The following is an 18,451-nucleotide window of genomic DNA, read 5'->3' on the forward strand; positions in this document are numbered from 1 at the left end:
TTGGTTTCCGAGCATGGACAGCCCACTTAAAATCACACCACATATTTTCAATAATATTCAGGTCTGGGGACTGAGATGGCCATTCCAGAACATTGTACATGTTCCTCTGCACGAATGCCTTAGTAGATTTTGAGCAGGGTTTAGAGTCATTGTCTTGTTCAAAGATCCAGCCCCGGAGTAACTTCAACTTTGTCACTGATTCATGATCATTTTTCTCAAGAATCTGCTGATATTGACTGGAATCCATGTGACCCTCAACTTTAACAAGATTCCCAGTACCTGCACAGCCCCACAGCATGATTGAACCACCTCCAAATTTTACTGTAGGTAGCAAGTGTTTTTCTTGGAATGCTGTGTTCTTTTTCAGCCATGCATACCGCCCCTTTTTATGTCCAAATAACTCAATTTGAGTTTCAAAAAGAGTAACTGACACACACGTGCACAAGGACATGCACACGTTTGTAGAATGCAATGGTACCAAACGTATGGAACCAAATTTGCACTCAAAATGGAACCAAGCCGCACTCTAAATGCAATGCAACACATATGGGATGAATTAATCCGTCATGTGACATAAAAAGAACCAATCAAATGACAAGGATCCACTCAGCTGTTATATAAATACTTCTAATATCTTCGCCCATCCAGAAGCAGTTTTTACTTCTCCCCATCGATGCACTGCAAATCAATCTGAGATAGAAGACAACTGTTGTTGTCCTGAGTGAATAGTTGAACCTGCAGGGGGTCTGTAATCAACTTTTCTGCAGCGCAGCTTTGCTTTGAACCTTGAACCAATCGAAGCAGTGATTCGCAGGTCGAAGCAGTGCTTTGATCTACGATTCGTGGATTTTGTTTCGCTTTATCCTAATTTTTTCCCGGTAAAACCCTGAAGAGCATGTCTGTGAGTAATATTTAATATTTTTATGTTAAACCAACCTGTTATGGTCTTCTGAAACAGTTGACAGATGTATTTTATAACTTAAAAACGGGACCGATGCTAACGCGTTAGCATGTCTATGGCGTTTTCAATGTTAAAGTTAGCATTAAGCTGTTCGCATCAGCACGTTTGTGTTGATTTGTTTTCTGTATAATTAATGGCTCAGCGTTCGTTGTTGTAAAAAAGTCAAATTGTAATTTTTTTTAATTTATTTTTATTCATATATTAACAACAATAGTCTACATAATAGATAATAACAGTCAATAATAATAGACTAATAATGTTACAATACAATTTTAGAGAGAGACAAAAAGAACATAATGAAACAAAACAACAGAAAAGATAAAACCATGTAACAATGAAAATAAATAAATAAGTGTTTCTTGTGAACATCTAGTGAGTAGCCTACTCTAGGTTTTGAAACCTTGTTTCTGAAGTGTTTTTGTGTGATGTGCACAATTTTCAGTATTTTGACTAATACTACCAGTCATTTACAAGCCTAGATAAACTTTTATTTAAAAAAAATCAGTCCATTTTTGATTATTAACATTTACTTGTACTTTCAATACTTGAGTACATTTAGTTGTACATTACTTGTCATACTTAAGTACAATAAATACTAGATACTTTAAGACTTTTACTTGAGTAGCATTTCAATCAGTGACTTGAACTTGTACCAGTCATTTTTTTAATGGGTATCTGTACTTTTACTTAAGTGTGATTTTCCGGTACTTTATACAACACTGGCTAGCAATTCCCTAAAATGTGGTGTAGTGGGGGAACACACTCTTTTTTCCTCAATAAATACAATAAACACATTATACAGCATACAAATCTATTCTAAATAGCCTCTAAGGCGAGACAAAGCATAAAAAGAATGCAAAACTTGAACATAAAGGTACATAAAAGGGTGGTGGGGGCGGGGTGTAGTCTTGATTCCGGGAGTTTTGGGGGTGCCCTCCGGGGGTTTTGGGGGTGCCCCCCCCAAGAACATTTTTAAAGGCCAAGTCAAATTTTGTGTATTCTGGTGAATTTTAACAGGTATGAAGCACTCTGAAACAAATAAAACTCACTTCAATCTGTGAAGTAAGTGTGAAGTAAAAACACACTATTGATTATGTGTGTGTGTGTGTGTGTGTGGGGAGGAGTCTGGGGGTGCTCCCCCAGAAATTTTTTAAAAGAGCAAGTCAAATTTTTCATATCCTAATGAATTTTAATGGGTATGAAGTTCTCCGAAGCAAAGAAAACTCACTTCAAACTGTCAAGTAAAAATTCTTTGTCTTCTGTAGTATTTTGATCGGTTCTAATCCAGTGAATGCACCAAATGGGTGCTGTGTTGCTGGCTGTACAGTCAATAAAATACAACACTGGCAACACTGTCACCAATTTTGAAAATGCATGCGCACTGAGAAACTCAAAACTGGCTTATTCACATTTAATCTGTAAAATGTTCTCACTCCTAAAACAAACTAGGGCTGCAACTAACGATTATTTTATTAATCGATTAATCATTTTTTGTTGTTTTTTTTAACTTACATATGAGTTTTGCCATTATTTCTTGAAGTGAGTTATTCTAAAAAGGCCTTTGTCACACAATATCAACGTTTGAGCTTGTAATAAAGTTATGATGTTATATTCCGTCAAAAAACATACCTGGAATAATGTTTTTATTTTGCACATACGAGGGCTGTCAAAGTAACGGTCCTTTTTATTTTTTTCAAAAACTATATGGATTTCATTCATATGTTTTTACGTCAGACATGCTTGAACCCTCGTGCGCATGCGTGAGTTTTTCCACGCCTGTCGGTGACGTCATTCGCCTGTGAGCACTCCTTGTGGGAGGAGTCGTCCAGCCCCTCGTCGGAATTCCTTTGTCTGAGAAGTTGCTGAGAGACTGGCGCTTTGTTTGATCAAAATTTTTTCTAAACCTGTGAGACACATCGAAGTGGACATGGTTCTAAAAATTAAGCTGGTTTTCAGTGAAAATTTTAACGGCTGATGAGAGATTTTGAGGTGATTCTGTCGCTTTAAGGACTTTTCACGGTGCGAGACGTCGCTCTGCGCTCTCAGCCGCCGTCATCAGCCTGTTCAAGCTGAAAACCTCCACATTTCAGGCTCTATTGATCCAGGACGTCGTGAGAGAACAGAGAAGTGTTTCAGCATTTTATCCAGATATTCCACTGTTAAAGGAGATTTTTTTTAATGAAAGACGTGCGGACGGGTCCGCGCGTCGGCTCGCAGCCGCCGCGACGCTCCGCCACAGGAAAAACACCTCTGTTGAAAGCCTTAAGGACAAGTTGGAACATGTCCTGCTGTTAAACAATTTCTCATATACTCACTCCACTGAAAGCCATCAAAAGCCGCCTGGATTTTACAAATGGTTATCAACACGGAGGTGTTTTTCCTGTGCCGCCGCACCGTGTCGGCTGCGTCCCGACGCGCGGACCCGTCCGCACATCTTTCATTAAAAAAATCTCCTTTAACAGTGGAATATCCGGATAAAATGCTGAAACCGACTTCTTCTGAAACTTCTCTGTTCTCTCATGACGTCCTGGATCAATAGAGCCTGAAATGTGGAGGTTTTCAGCTTGAACAGGCTGATGACGGCGGCTGAGAGCGCTGCACGACGTCTCGCACCGTGAAAAGTCCTTAAAGCGACAGAATCACCTCAAAATCTCTCATCAGCCGTTAAAATTTTCACTGAAAACCAGCTAATTTTTCGAACCATGTCCACTTCGATGTGTCTCACAGGTTTAGAAAAAATTTTGATCAAACAAAGCGCCAGTCTCTCAGCAACTTCTCAGACAAAGGAATTCCGACGAGGGGCTGGACGACTCCTCCCACAAGGAGTGCTCACAGGCGAATGACGTCACCGACAGGCGTGGAAAAACTCACGCATGCGCACGAGGGTTCAAGCATGTCTGACGTAAAAACATATGAATGAAATCCATATAGTTTTTGAAAAAAATAAAAAGGACCGTTGCTTTATTGACAGCCCTCGTATATCACCAACACAAAACAGAGATTTCCATCAGGTTTCACCCAATTATGAGCATTTTTAGATGCCTACAGCAACTATCTCAAACACTGACATGTTACAGCAAGAGTCCACAAAAGTATTTTAAAGGCCTGACTAAAGTGTAATATGTGATCTTTAATAAGTTATTTTCATGGAAAAAAGACACAAATGTGTAGTTTACTGCATTTTATTTTTTCTTGTGTAAATCACAGCTTAGATGTGGTTTGACCGAAACAAATTGTCATTAAACTTAAATAAAACAGGGATGAAGTGGAGATGTAAGAGTCACTAGGTGTTCACAGGAAAGTTATTTATTTCTATATTTATTTATGTTCATTGTTAGTGGTTTTACCTTTTCTGTTGTCTTTTGTTTTATCAGGTTCTTTTTGTCTAAAAGTGTATTGTAGCAATATTAGTTATCACTTTTGTTGTTGTTGCTATTATTATTAATATATAAATTAAAATAAATTTAAAAATATTACAATTTATAATACATTTGACTCTTTTACAACAATAAATGCTAAGCCATTAATTATTTATTATACAAAAAACAAATGCACAAACTGTACTGAGATGCAAACAGCTTAATGCTAACTTTAACATTGAAAACGCCATAGACAGGCTAACGCATTAGCATCTGTCCCGCTTTTAAGTTATAAAATACATCTATCAACTGTTTTAGAAGACCATAACAGGTCAGTTTAATATTAAAAAGGTAAATACTGCTCACAGACATATGCTCTTCAGGGTTTTATCGGGGGAAAATTAAGATAAAGCTAAATAATACAACAAACGATCGAAGCAGTGAGACGGATCAATGCTTCATTGGTTCAAAGCAAAGCCACACCCTGCTCTACTTGGGGAGTATCTGCCAATATTCTAACGAAGACAGGGAGGAGAAAGACCGTGGCTCATGGCAAGCAGTAAACAGAGCAGAGAGGAAGGAAAATTCACACAGTCCCTTCCTCCGCAGTCCATGCAGACATTGCTGCTGCTTTGATTAGCACAGAATGGGATGTTGCTTTGACAGTGAGACTATCATATTTCGGCCCCAAAACACGCGTGACACCACGTGCGCACGCGTATGTGTGGTTAAATTTTCCAAATGACGGAAATCCGTCGTGGTGATGGAGAACTTTAACCCATGTCTAAGGCATATTTAGTGACTCTGATATGTTCATGTATCCATCCCCTGTCCTGCTTAAAGAACTCTGTAAACATGATTGAATCAACAGTCCTCATGTTTAGTTTGCAACATTATCAATCACTTTTGAAAATGGAGCCGTGTATAAAAATGGCTGTAATTCCTAAATGACTGTGACGCTTTTGTAAAACGTGCTGAATTGAAGCTGAGAGTCTATACCTCACACACCCACCCACACACACACCCCTTGATTATTTAATTTCAACTTCATTGTGATGGTGCACCACTGTCCAAATACTTATGAACCTGACCACCCTTGCTAACATTAAAGGAAAAAGTGAGGACTACTTTGCTGTTGAATAATCAGTTTATTAATGAAGATAAGGCCACTGTGGACTGTGCAGTATTCATCAGATGGCAGAAATAACTTACAAGTTGCATTGCGCTTTGTTCCATCAGCATAATTCTATGGTGACTGACCTCTATTCTAATCCATATCAGAACAGAGTGATTTCAAACCACACATTTGCTTGTATTAAAACAAAAGCTTAAGTGTGGCACAGGAAATAATGGCGACTGGACATTCTGACTTCAGCACCCTTCACACAGTTGGGTTAAAATGGTCAAATGATACATGTGGAGTCGTACGCAACAGAATGGCAGATGGCAGCTTTAAAAGACAAGAAAAAGGGAAAAACAAGCAGCACTTTATTGTGAACTACATATTCCTATGTGCCGCAGAGACACTTCGGCACGCGTCACATTTCAGGTAAGCATGGACATGAATCGTGTTGTACTCTATACATTCCCGTCACAAAGTTTCTTTGTCATGCAGATTTCACCTTGATACAAAGACAACATTGCATTAATACATGTTAGAATATTAAGGCCATAGAAGTAATCAAATTTGTAATATGTTCACAAATTTAAAAAACAAACAAACAAAAAAAAAAACCAGCACTATCAGTGTAAAACAAAACCTAAAGGTATGACCCTTGATAAGAAGCAGGGTTATTCCACACCAGATCACCCAGAGCCCCACTTCACTGTTAATGTTTTTGTTGTTTTTAATTTTTTTTTATTCATGTGACCAGTTGTTCCTGGATTCTTGGTAGTAATCAAATTATTCTTTCAGTCATTCTTTCATTTTCTACACCCGCTTATTCCATTCAAGGGTCACAGAGAAGCTAAAACTAATTTACTCAAAAAAAAAAAAAAGCTTTAAAACATGTTTTCGATCTTTCCCTACTAGCTTTCACTTAATTTGACAGCAACGAGCTCAGTGGATAAAGAAGATGAACTACCAATATATAGACCTGGGTACAATCGTGTCCTTTGATTAGATGCTTCATCTGCACTGTCCCAGCTCCCCCTCCAATCTGTAACTGACTTGTGATGGATAAGAGTCTAGAGTTGTAGATTCTCATCCATTTCACATGACAGAATCTAGGGATAAGTGGCGGCACCAATGGGATTTCAGGGCCTAGATCCTGCACCATACCAATATAGTTCGTTCGTGTATCGTCATCATATGTCCAGCATTATGTCGTGTAACCACAGTTGTGTAGTCAATATAGTTATAGTAAGTCTCAAACTAGTTTCATCCTGCATTAAACATTTGCCACAGAGCTAGCTAAACCTAGCTTCAGAGTTCAAAACCCCAGTTTTTACAATATTTCAACAGCATATGTCACAGAGGTAAACTCTTGGGTGAGGGTTAAACTACAATTCAATTGGTGATTTAAATAACGACTGAATATGGAGTCAAAATACTGTAAAAAGTGGCACTTTCTCTCCAAAATCTGTGTACAACAAGATTTGTGGCACTCAAATGTTTATGCAGAATTAACTTCTCTGACAGGAACCGGTCAGAGAATATCTGAATATCTTTGGGTTGTGGACAAAAGAAGACATTTGAGGACTTAAACTTGGGTTTTGGGAAACAGAGATTGACATTTTACACCATTCTGAGTTTTTGTGGACCAAACAACTATTCGGTCAATGGAGGCTCTAACCAAAAGAACCAATGGATTAATCTATAATGAAAATCAACATTTGCAGCCCTATAATTTATTTGTTTTGTTTTTTGAAGGGGGGGCGGTGTCGTTAGTGACAAATGAAACCAAACCACTGAAAAACAAGAAATTGGTAAGGTGTATAACACACATACCAACAATTGCAAAAATGGTAAAAATTTAGCTCTTAGGGCCAAACTTAAAAAACAAAAAATTAAAATTGTGTCAAGGAATGCGTTTGGAATAGAGATTTAGCTTTTAGAGATGAACGGGAAAATGTTGTGAACTGTTAGCTGATGTGGAGTGACCCAACAATGACTGACACGTGTCTTTGGTTTCAGGCGGCCACGCTTACAGGGTAAAGGGATCCGTTTGTGACGAACACACTTGTCAGAGTGGAGACGAGTTGAGACGGAGTTCACATACAGTACACAGGCACAAATGAAATGTGTCACTGCTTTTTGTGTTTTAGACAAGAAATGTAAGTTAAAAAAATTAAAGTGGTTCAACCAAACAAGGCAATTAGTGACTTGAACATCAAGTCACCTCAACAAGAATCAGTCTGGATAAATCTTCACAGTTCATTAAAAGGGTCCCGAACGCAAAGGAACATCTAACTGAAGTACAGTAAGAGATGAAAAACAGTGGTTAACAGACATGTTGAAATAACTCAGGGTGCAGCAGGATATTTGTGGCTGCAATAACATGAAAATGAATTGAAAATGCATCTGTTAATCTGCTGTCGAGGACAAGCTGTAGACGTGCTACAAGTGTGTCAAGCAAACGGTTTCCTACTTTACTTAACTGACATCAGAGGACAGGGTCACAGGATTTTAACACATTATAAAGACTGATCACTGACGCACATGGTGGCTGTTTCAGAACACACACAAAGACAGAAGAATGAATTGAAATGCAGAGTTGAATAAAGTCAGATGAAATCTACACAGTGGAACTATTACCTGGTGAACATACAGTTAGGACCATATGTATTGGTACGGCTATGTTATTTTAGCTTTCCATCATAGCATATTTAAAGCATTTAAAGCAACTAACAGGTATGAGCTCATAGTGCAGAGTGACAGGTTCTGGTTCATTGCTCTGGTTCCTATGTATTAGGACAGTGAAATGTTTTGTAATTTTGCCTCTCTATAGCACAACAATGGATTCAAAGTGACACAATCAAGGTGTGCTTGCAGTGCGGACTTTCAGTTGAAATTCAATGAATGTTTATACACAATCCTTACATTTATATTTACCCTCTTGGTCTCTTTGGACACCACTGCCATGAGGTCCAAGGAGGTGTTGCTGCAGGTTAATGAGGGCATACTTAGGCTGCAAAAACATCTCAGACAGAGACTTTAAGAGTGGCCAAATCAACATTTTGGTATATTCTTCAAAAACAGGAATATCCTAGTGAGTCAGGCAACACTAAAGAGGCATGGACGACCATGGAGGAACAATAAAGTTAAGGATGGCACAATTCTTTCCTTGGTGAAGATCAGCCCTTCACAACATCTAGCCAAGACAAGAACACTCTGGAGTAGGGGTTGCACCAACAGTTCGTGGCTAACATGGACAATGGCAGTTAAACCAGTGTCACGTGAGGACTACAACACAAGTCACTAATATTAGGCTGTGTTTGTGTCCTGTGTGCTAGTGTACTTTTTGAGAGCAAGAAACAGCAGTCAGTGATAACCAGTGGTGGGCACAATTCAGGGAATCCGATAACAGATAATTATCGAAGCTAACGCTTTTGCTAGCGGATTAGCTTTTCAGACAAATTTTCGGCTCAATTATCTTCCGATAAATTTAGTTGTGATAACTTTTATCCGATAATTTTTTTTTTTTTTTTGCTGGTAAAGTGAGCAAAGTTTAGCGTTCAAAAATGTTTGTAAACCCTAAAATCAAGCATTTTAGTCTGTCTGTTGTGCATTTGTGGCAGACTGGCTGCCTGTTGCTTGCCGATGACGCCATCATTAAGCGCAAAACGTGATTGGCCGGTCGACGCAGGAAGCATTGTGGATAGTGGAGTTCAGGTTCACTTTTGACGTTATAGTGAGTGTTATCGTCCACACGACACAAAAACAAAACTGACTAATTTTATTTTAACATTATTTTATTTCTTTGTGGCTGACGGTATAATTTAATCTCCAAGAATTGGTGAGGGACAGGAGCTCTCACGGCGGCACAGCTGTGTACAGAGGGATTTTTCTTCACCGTTTAGACACTGTTTTGGGAAAAGGAAAAAAAAAAAAAAAAAAAAAAAGACTATGTGAATTATTTCTTCAGATGAATCCCACTGAAACTAACAGGTAAGAATTTATATTTACTCCGTGTCTTTTACTCTGCCAATCAATGCATTAATGGATGTATTTTGGTTGTTTAAGCCGCAGGGTTCAAAGCGTGTGAAAAAAGCAGCAGCTTTTTAGTTCGTGTATATAATACCGAGATAAACTAACTTCTAATACTGTGTTTAACTGCTTTTGAAAGATGATGACAGTGTTTGGGGTTTTATTTTTTATTCAATCATTTTTCGTGCCTTAGGTGTTTGTGATCCTTGTATTTACCCAGCAGCGAAAGTGAAAGTAAAACTGGTTTATCAGAAACCGACAATGTAATCTGATGTGGCCGCATCCGAATCAACAGTAAAAGTTATCGCTTATCTGTAATAAAGATACATTTTTTTTGCAGTTAGCATCATAAACAATAACTTTTCAGTTATCAGATTAATGGTTATCAAAGCTAACGTTTTGGCTAGTTGTGCCCACCACTGGTGATGACACTCATGAACAAGAAGGCCAGATTACACTTTGCTAGAAAACAATTACAGAAACCTGCTCAGTTGTGGATCAAGGGTCTTTGAACAAACAAAACAGAGATTAACTTGTACCAGAATGATGGGAAGCAAAGAATAAGGAGAAGGAAAGCAATGACTCATTATCTGAAGTACATCACCTCATCCAACATGGTGGAGGCAGATTTGTGATATGGGCACGTAGCTTCCAGAGTAACTGGGTCACTGGTTATCGATAACATGACTGCTGACAGAAGCAACATGATGGATTATGATGTGTATAGGGCCACACACACTGCTCAGATTCAAATGCCAGAATGATTTAACAGCAGTTCCCACTGAAAATGGACCTGAAAACATACTGCTAAAGCAACCCAAGAACTTCTCAAGGCAAAGAAACTGAGTATTCTTCAACGTCAAATCAGTCGTATGATTCTTTTCACTTAGTGAAGACAAAACCGAAGACAGAAAGAACCAGAAAGAGGCAGCAAGTGAGGTGAAGGAGGCTGCAGTAAAGGCCTGGTAGAACATCTCAAGGAAGGAAACTCACCACTTGATGACCGCGAGTCCTAGACTTCACATAGTCATTGACTGCAAAGCAATTTAATCTAATTAATAACAATAATCCTTAAGCTATGTTAGTTGGTACAGTTAGTGATGGCATCTAAAAATGGACATACTGTACATAAAAATAGCTGTTATTCCTGAATAGTTTAGGCAACATTTTTGTTAAATATAAGCACGTCTTGATTGTTTCAGTATGACGTCCATTTTGCTAATGTAGAGAAACTAAATTACAACAACCGTGTGTGTCACTGTTCAAAATACTTATGTACCCGACTGTACATCCAAATCAAATGAACATTGTAAAATTCCAGCATTTCATTGTCTGTGGCCCCTTTAAGGCACCAAAAGTATTTGGTCAGTTGTCTGCTGATGTTTTTCAACACTCATGAAATATAGGCTGGACTCTGCCGCATGCCTCGTGGCAAACCCAGACCTGGAAATCATTCATTCACTGAAACAGCCTGTCATGGTATCAGGCTACCATGAAACTGAGCAGTGAAATGACAGGAAAAGGTCTTTGTTTGCACAACCTCTCTGAGCTCAATGAAGCGTCTACCTGCTAATGAGTATGACAACATGGTAAACTGCACCACCAAGACATCCATAATGGTATTAAAGAAGTTGGGGTTCAAACACACATATTACTCATCATCTAAATCTGGTCGTAAAAGGGGAGTGGCTATTATGATGCCACACTCTGTTCATTTTGAGTTAAACAGAGGGCAGGTTCATTATGCTAAATGGTAAAATAGATGGCAAGGAGGTAACTTGGCTTAATGTTTATGCACCCCCAGGTAGCAAAAAGGCCTTCTTTAAAAAAATCTTTGATTTAATTACATCCTAATCTAGGGGGATTATGATTTGTGCTGGTGACCTCAATGTAATAATGAACCCCAAATTGGACACAACAAGTGAAAAAAGAAGACTTACAGGTATTGAGAAATGGATCAAGAGAAAAATTAAGGACATAGGTATTTTGGACGTTTGGAGAGATTTGCATAAACAGGAGAGACAATATACATTTTATTCTAACTGACACAATGTTTATTCCAGGACTGACTACCTCTTTATGTACAACTCTGAGATGCATAGAATAAGTGAATGCAAATTGTCCCACAGAGATTTATCGGATCATTCCACTGTTCATTTAAAATTACATATGGACAGTAACCATAAAATAACATCATGGAGATTTAATGTGAGTATGCTAAATAACACTGTATTTAAACAGAAGGTAAAGAATGAGTTGGAAACATATTTGAATAATGATGATGGTGCTGTAAACCCTGCAATTTTGTGGGACGCATCCAAAGCGGTTCTGAGGGGTTTTATAATACACTATGTAACACAATTTTTGTTCCTGGCTTCTAAGTGTTATGTTTCAACTGCTTATGTCTAAAGTCTATGGAAAAATGACTACATTCAGCACAAACTTTGATTTTATTTTCTTTAACGTTCTAGAAAGTTCTAAAAGTTTCTTGAAATTTCAAGATAATTCTGGAAACTTCTAGAAAATTCTGGACAGTTCAAGCAGTTAAAGAATATTCTAGAAGACTACTCAGTAGTAGTGAAGGCGAATCAAGAATATTCTTGAAAACAGACAAATTTCAAAACATCACTGTCCTGATCAAAGAAGCAAAGTTTCTGTGGAATAACAGCTATTTTCTATTTATTTAAGGCATAACAGGTTCAAAAAGAAATCCGTGTTTTAATGTGGCCAGCCCAAACTGATAGGAGTTACACACAGTGGCGAAGACATGGGATTACTGCACTGTGCCTCCTATTGGACAATCAAGAATTTATTGACTTTAAAACTATGTCTGAGAGATATGGGTTAGGTCGGCAGGATTTTTATATTTTTATATTATTTATATATATATATATATATATAAATAATAATAATAATATATAATAATATATATTATATTTATATATTTATATCTCCAGCTTCGCCATTTTTATGTCAAACATATAAAAAAAATCTTCCTCTAGAGAATGTATCACCCATTACACAAATGTTCATTAAGGCTTACAAATCAAAACTGACTAAGAAAATAATTGGTGAACTATATTGGAATCTAGTTAAACTAAAAGGTAACTCTACATTTTATCTTAAGGAGAAATGGGAGAAGGAACTTGGATTTAATATCACGTCTGAGCAATATGAAACGATAATTGAAACGCAAATTACTACTACAAATTCACAAATGTGGAGAGATTTCTCTTGGAAGAATAGTATTAGGTACTTTATAACCCCAAAGCAGACATCAAAACAAACTGGCCGTCCACCTGAATGCTGGCGGGAATGTGGTCACTGTCCCGCTGACCACTCACACATTTTCTGGGGGTGTCCTGCCCTTAACGTTTTTTAGGAGGGAGTTCAACGTACTGTCAAAGATGTTTTAGGTTACAATTGAATTTACTTGCTTATCTTTTTATTTGGGGAATATGGATAAAAATATACCAAAAGCTGATAGTTACATTTTAAAAATCATGATGACAGCAGGTAAAATGGCTTAGCAGGGACCCTCCCACCAACAGTCAGTGGATGGCCATTGTTAACAATATCCAAAGCATGGAGTGCTTGACTTTTAGCTTAAGACTTCAAAAGGAAAAGGGAGACGACTTTTGGGAAAAATGGAACACATACTTTTTTTAAAGAGGTGACAACACACAATCTTTATAACTGTTTTATACGCTCGGCATCTGTATTTTTTTCTCTACTTTTTACCTGTAATACTTACTGTATATCCCCAAAACTGTTTTCTGTTTTCTCTTTTTTGTCTGTTTTTCTTCTGTTCTTATTTTTTGTGAAATGTTCTAATGGAAAAAAAAAGTAAAAAAAAAAAAAAAAAAGACCCATAATGGTGTCATTATGGGTGTCTTGGTGGTTTCCCTGCCCTGTGCAGTTTACCATGTTGTCATACGTATTTAATTTCTTAATTCATTAACTTTATTCCAAAGAAAACGTTAAACTTAGACAAAAAAAATCAACACCCTGCTGTGAAACAGCCCAGCGGACAACTAACAAAATACTTTGTCTCTTAAAAATACGGCAACACACAATTTGAATGTTTGTTTTAATATATATATACAACCCCTGACAAAAATTATGGAATCACTGGCCTCGGAGGATGTTCATTCAGTTGTTTAATTTTGTAGAAAAAAAGCAGATCACAGACATGACACAAAACTAAAGTCATTTCAAATGGCAACTTTCTGGCTTTAAGAAACACTGTAAGAAATCAGGAAAACAAATTGTGGCAGTCAGTAACGGTTACTTTTTTAGACCAAGCAGAGGGGAAAAAAATATGGAATCACTCAATTCTGAGGAAAAAATTATGGAATCATGAAAAACAAAAGAACGCTCCAACACATCACTAGTATTTTGTTGCACCACCTCTGGCTTTTACAACAGCTTGCAGTCTCTGAGGCATGGACTTAATGAGTGACAAACAGTACTCTTCATCAATCTGGCTCCAACTTTCTCTGACTGCTGTTGCCAGATCAGCTTTGCAGGTTGGAGCCTTGTCAAGGACCATTTTCTTCAACTTCCACCAAAGATTTTCAATTGGATTAAGTTCCGGACTATTTGCAGGCCATGACATTGACCCTATGTGTCTTTCTGCAAGGAATGTTTTCACAGTTTTTGCTCTATTGCAAGATGCATTATCATCTTGAAAAATGATTTCATCATCCCCAAACATCCTTTCAATTGATGGGATAAGAAAAGTGTTCAAAATATCAACGTAAACTTGTGCATTTATTGATGATGTAATGACAGCCATCTCCCCAGTGCCTTTACCTGACATGTAGCCCCATATCATCAATGACTGTGGAAATTTACATGTTCTCTTCAGGCAGTCATCTTTATAAATCTCATTGGAACGGCACCAAACAAAAGTTCCAGCATCATCACCTTGCCCAATGCAGATTCGAGATTCATCACTGAATATGACTTTCATCCAGTCATCCACAGTCCATGACTGCTTTTCCTTAGCCCATTGTAACCTTGTTTTTTTCTGTTTAGGTGTTAATGATGGCTTTCGTTTAGCTTTTCTGTATGTAAATCCCATTTCCTTTAGGCGGTTTCTTACAGTTCGGTCACAGACGTTGACTCCAGTTTCCTCCCATTCGTTCCTTATTTGTTTTATTGTGCATTTTCGATTTTTGAGACATATTGCTTTAAGTTTTCTGTCTTGATGCTTTGATGTCTTCCTTGGTCTACCAGTATGTTTGCCTTTAACAACCTTCCCATGTAGTTTGTATTTGGTCCAGAGTTTAGACACAGCTGACTGTGAACAACCAATATCTTTTGCAACATTGTGTGATGATTTACCCTCTTTTAAGAGTTTGATAATCCTCTCCTTTGTTTCAATTGACATCTCTCGTGTTGGAGCCATGATTCATGTCAGTCCACTTGGTGCAACAGCTCTCCAAGGTGTGATCGCTCCTTTTTAGATGCAGACTAACGAGCAGATCTGATTTGATGCAGGTGTTCGTTTTGGGGATGAAAATTTACAGGGTGATTCCATAATTTATTCCTCAGAATTGAGTGATTCCATATTTTTTTCCCTCTGCTTGGTCTAAAAAAGTAACCGTTACTGACTGCCACAATCTTTTTTTCTTGATTTCTTATAGTGTTTCTTAAAGCCAGAAAGTTGCCATTTGAAATGACTTTAGTTTTGTGTCATGTCTGTGATCTGTTTTTTTTCTACAAAATTAAACAACTGAATGAACATCCTCCGAGGCCGGTGATTCCATAATTATTGCCAGGGGTTTTATATATATATATATATATATATATATATATATATATATATATATATATATATATATATCTCACACGTTTCAATTTTACTTGCGGTCGATTTGTGGACCCCGAAACGTTAGACTACTGTATAATTAATTTTAAGTTTTAGTGGTCAACCCCATCAACTCAGTTTCAGATAACTCGCAATCCAATTTGTGGGCACCAACTTTATTATATATATATATATATATATATATATATATATATATATATATATATATATATATATATATGCACACGCACACAGCGGGCAAAATAAGTATTGAACACGTCACCATTTTTCTCAGTACATATATTTCTAATGGTGCTGTGACATGAAATTTTCAACAGAGGCCAGTAACAACCCAAATAATCCACATATGCAAAGAAACCAAAAGTACAGAAATTAAGTTATGCGTAATAAAATGGAATGGCACAGGAAAAAAAGACACTGAACACGCTTGCTGAAATCTATTTCATACTTTCTACAAAAGACTTTGTAGGTAATGACAGCTTCAAGACACCTCCTGTGTGGAGAAAGTAGTGGCATGAATTGCTCAGGTGTGATTTTGGTTCATTCTTCCAAACAGTCTTCAAATCTTGAAGGTTCCTCTAGACCTCTTCTGTGAACTCTGATCTTTAGTTCTTTCCATAGATTTTCTATTGGATTCAAGTCTGGTGATTGGCGGGGCCATTGTAGCAGCTTTATTTTCAGTCTCTGAAACCAACTGAGTTTCGTTGGCTGTGTGTTTGGGATCATTGTCTCGTTCTATCTTCATCATCCTGGTAGATGGCAGCAGATTTTATCAAGAATGTCTCGGTACAATTTTCCATTATGCTTTCATCAATTAAATTGTAGGAAGTTTGCTAGTGCCGGATGCTGAAAAACAGTCCCACACCATGATGTTCCACCTCCAAACTTCACTGTTGCTGTGGTGTTTTTGGGGTGATGTGCAGTGCCATATGGTGTGTATTATGGCAGCCAAAGAGTTCAGTTTTAGTCTCTTGTGACCAGACTATATTCTCCCAGTATTTCACAGGCTTGTCTAAATGTTGTGGAGCAAACTTTAAACAAGCTGCAACATGCCATTTCTTCTTCCACGGTGAGCGTGGATACAGACCATGGCGATAGAGTCCCTTACTTGTTTTCTTTGAAACAATTGTACCTGCTAATTACAGATGTTCCTGAAGCACTCCACAAGTGGTCCTTGGCTCTTGGACAACTCCTCTGTCAGAACTCTTCTGAGGAGCATTTGGTCGTGGCTGGTTTTTGGTGAAATTATGTTCTTTCTAGTTTCAGATTATGGCACCATCAGTACTCACTGGAACATTCAGAAATTTAGAAATCCTTCTGTAACCAGTGCCAACAGTATGTTTTGCAACAATAAAGGTATAAACGTTGTGAAGATCTTGAGAGAGCCCTTTGTTTTTGCCCATCATGAGATGCTTGTTGTGTGACACCTTGGTAATGAGACACCTTTTTATAGGCTAGCAGTTGGTACTGAAGCAGCTAATCTTAATTTGCACTGACAAGAAGCAGGATTTCCTTCTAATTACTGATAGATTTCAGCTGATGTCTTGGCTTTCCGTGTCTTCTTGCACCTTCCTTTCTTCGGGTGTTAAAAACTCTTTCCTTGTGTCATTTCACATTATTATACATCACTTAATTTATAGATATCTATGGTTTGAGTCCTTTCTACGTGTGGATTATTGGGGTTGTTAAAGACAACTGGTGAAAATTTCATGTCAATAGCAATTATATACGAGGTCTATTAGAAAAGTATCCGACCTTATTATTTTTTTTCAAAAACCATATGGATTTGAATCACGTGTGATTGCGTCAGACAAGCTTGAACCCTCGTGCGCATGCGTGAGTTTTTCCACACCTGTCGGTTGCGTCATTCGCCTGTGAGCGAGCTTTGAGTGAGGAGTGGTCCACCCCCTCGGCGGATTTTCATTGTCAGGAAATGGCGGAATGATTTGGGCTTTTTTTCCATCAGAATTTTTTCAGAAACTGTTAGAGACTGGCAGCTGGAAACCATTCGAAAAATGTATCTGGCTTTCGGTGAAAATTTTACGGGCTTCACAGAGAATAAGGACTGTTACTACAGCTTTAAGGACGGCTTTAAGGACGCTCGGCACGCCTCGCTCCGTGCCGCAATCGAGAGCCACAAACCACTGGATCATTTCTAAACGGATGGCTCTGTGGAGCCGGGACCATTGTGTGCACTTTCTCTGGTTATCACAAGAGCTGGACATCAACCATTTTCTGGCAGATTTCACTTTTAACAAGAGATTTTGTCATGGAAAGCTGAGCTGAGGCTTCACGCGTCACGACTGATTTGCTGATGGAGCGAGACAAAGGAAAACCTCCGTTTTGGTCTCACAGGACGGCTTTGAGATGGCGTTCAGACAGCTGTCGGTGGTTTTTCCATCGAGTGATTATCCGAGAAATTGTGGATGTGCCAGAACATGTCCCGTGAGGCTTCATCACGGCGTTGCTTTGCACCATGCGGCACCGCCGCGACGCGCGGAATTCCTCCGCACGTCTGTCTCAATGTGCCGAAAAAGTGCTGATGTCCACGTCTTTTCACAATTCCTGTGCTAGTCAGACGACGTCCCGGATAAAACACAGTGTCCAGTTTGGAAATGAGTTTGTCATGGAAAGAGGAGCGGAGGCGGACCATATGGTTTTTGGAAAAAATAATAAGGTCGGATACTTTTCTAATAGACCTCATATTATATATATATATATATATATATATATATATGTGTGTGTGTGTGTGTGTGTGTGTGTATGGAGAGAGAGAGAGAGAGAGAGAGAGAGAGAGAGAGAGAGAGAGAGAGAGAGAGAGAGTTCACGTTCCTCTTGCTCCACCTGATAATTCCACAAAGTATGATAAAACATGAAACTGTATGGTCAGCATCACAGTTTTGACAACACAAAAATGTTTATGTTACAATATGCACCAGTCATAATGGTGCAGCATCTGTGTATTCACAGACGACAGAATATACATGCTTATGTCAGAAGACGCAGAAATTGCAACAGTCAGGAGGTTCCTTCAGTCTGGATCCACTGTAACAGCTTTGCACAACACATAAGTGGAAACAAAAATAGTCTCATTCATCCATGTATTCAGCGTGCGCACACACATACAAATGTGATATGGCACAGCA

General features: G+C 38.2%; 1 long non-coding RNA gene across 1 annotated transcript; it reads left to right on the forward strand.

Moving 5' to 3' along the window:
* The first annotated feature begins 1,511 nt into the window (after positions 1–1,511).
* Positions 1,512–8,145, forward strand: LOC117513917. The gene is made up of 3 exons (XR_004561748.1): positions 1,512–1,522; positions 7,073–7,077; positions 7,602–8,145. It is a non-coding gene; the product is annotated as an uncharacterized LOC117513917 (long non-coding RNA).
* Positions 8,146–18,451: the final 10,306 nt, after the last annotated feature.

The sequence above is a fragment of the Thalassophryne amazonica genome, chromosome 7 (genome assembly GCF_902500255.1).
Source record: "Thalassophryne amazonica chromosome 7, fThaAma1.1, whole genome shotgun sequence".
NCBI lineage: Eukaryota > Metazoa > Chordata > Actinopteri > Batrachoidiformes > Batrachoididae > Thalassophryne > Thalassophryne amazonica.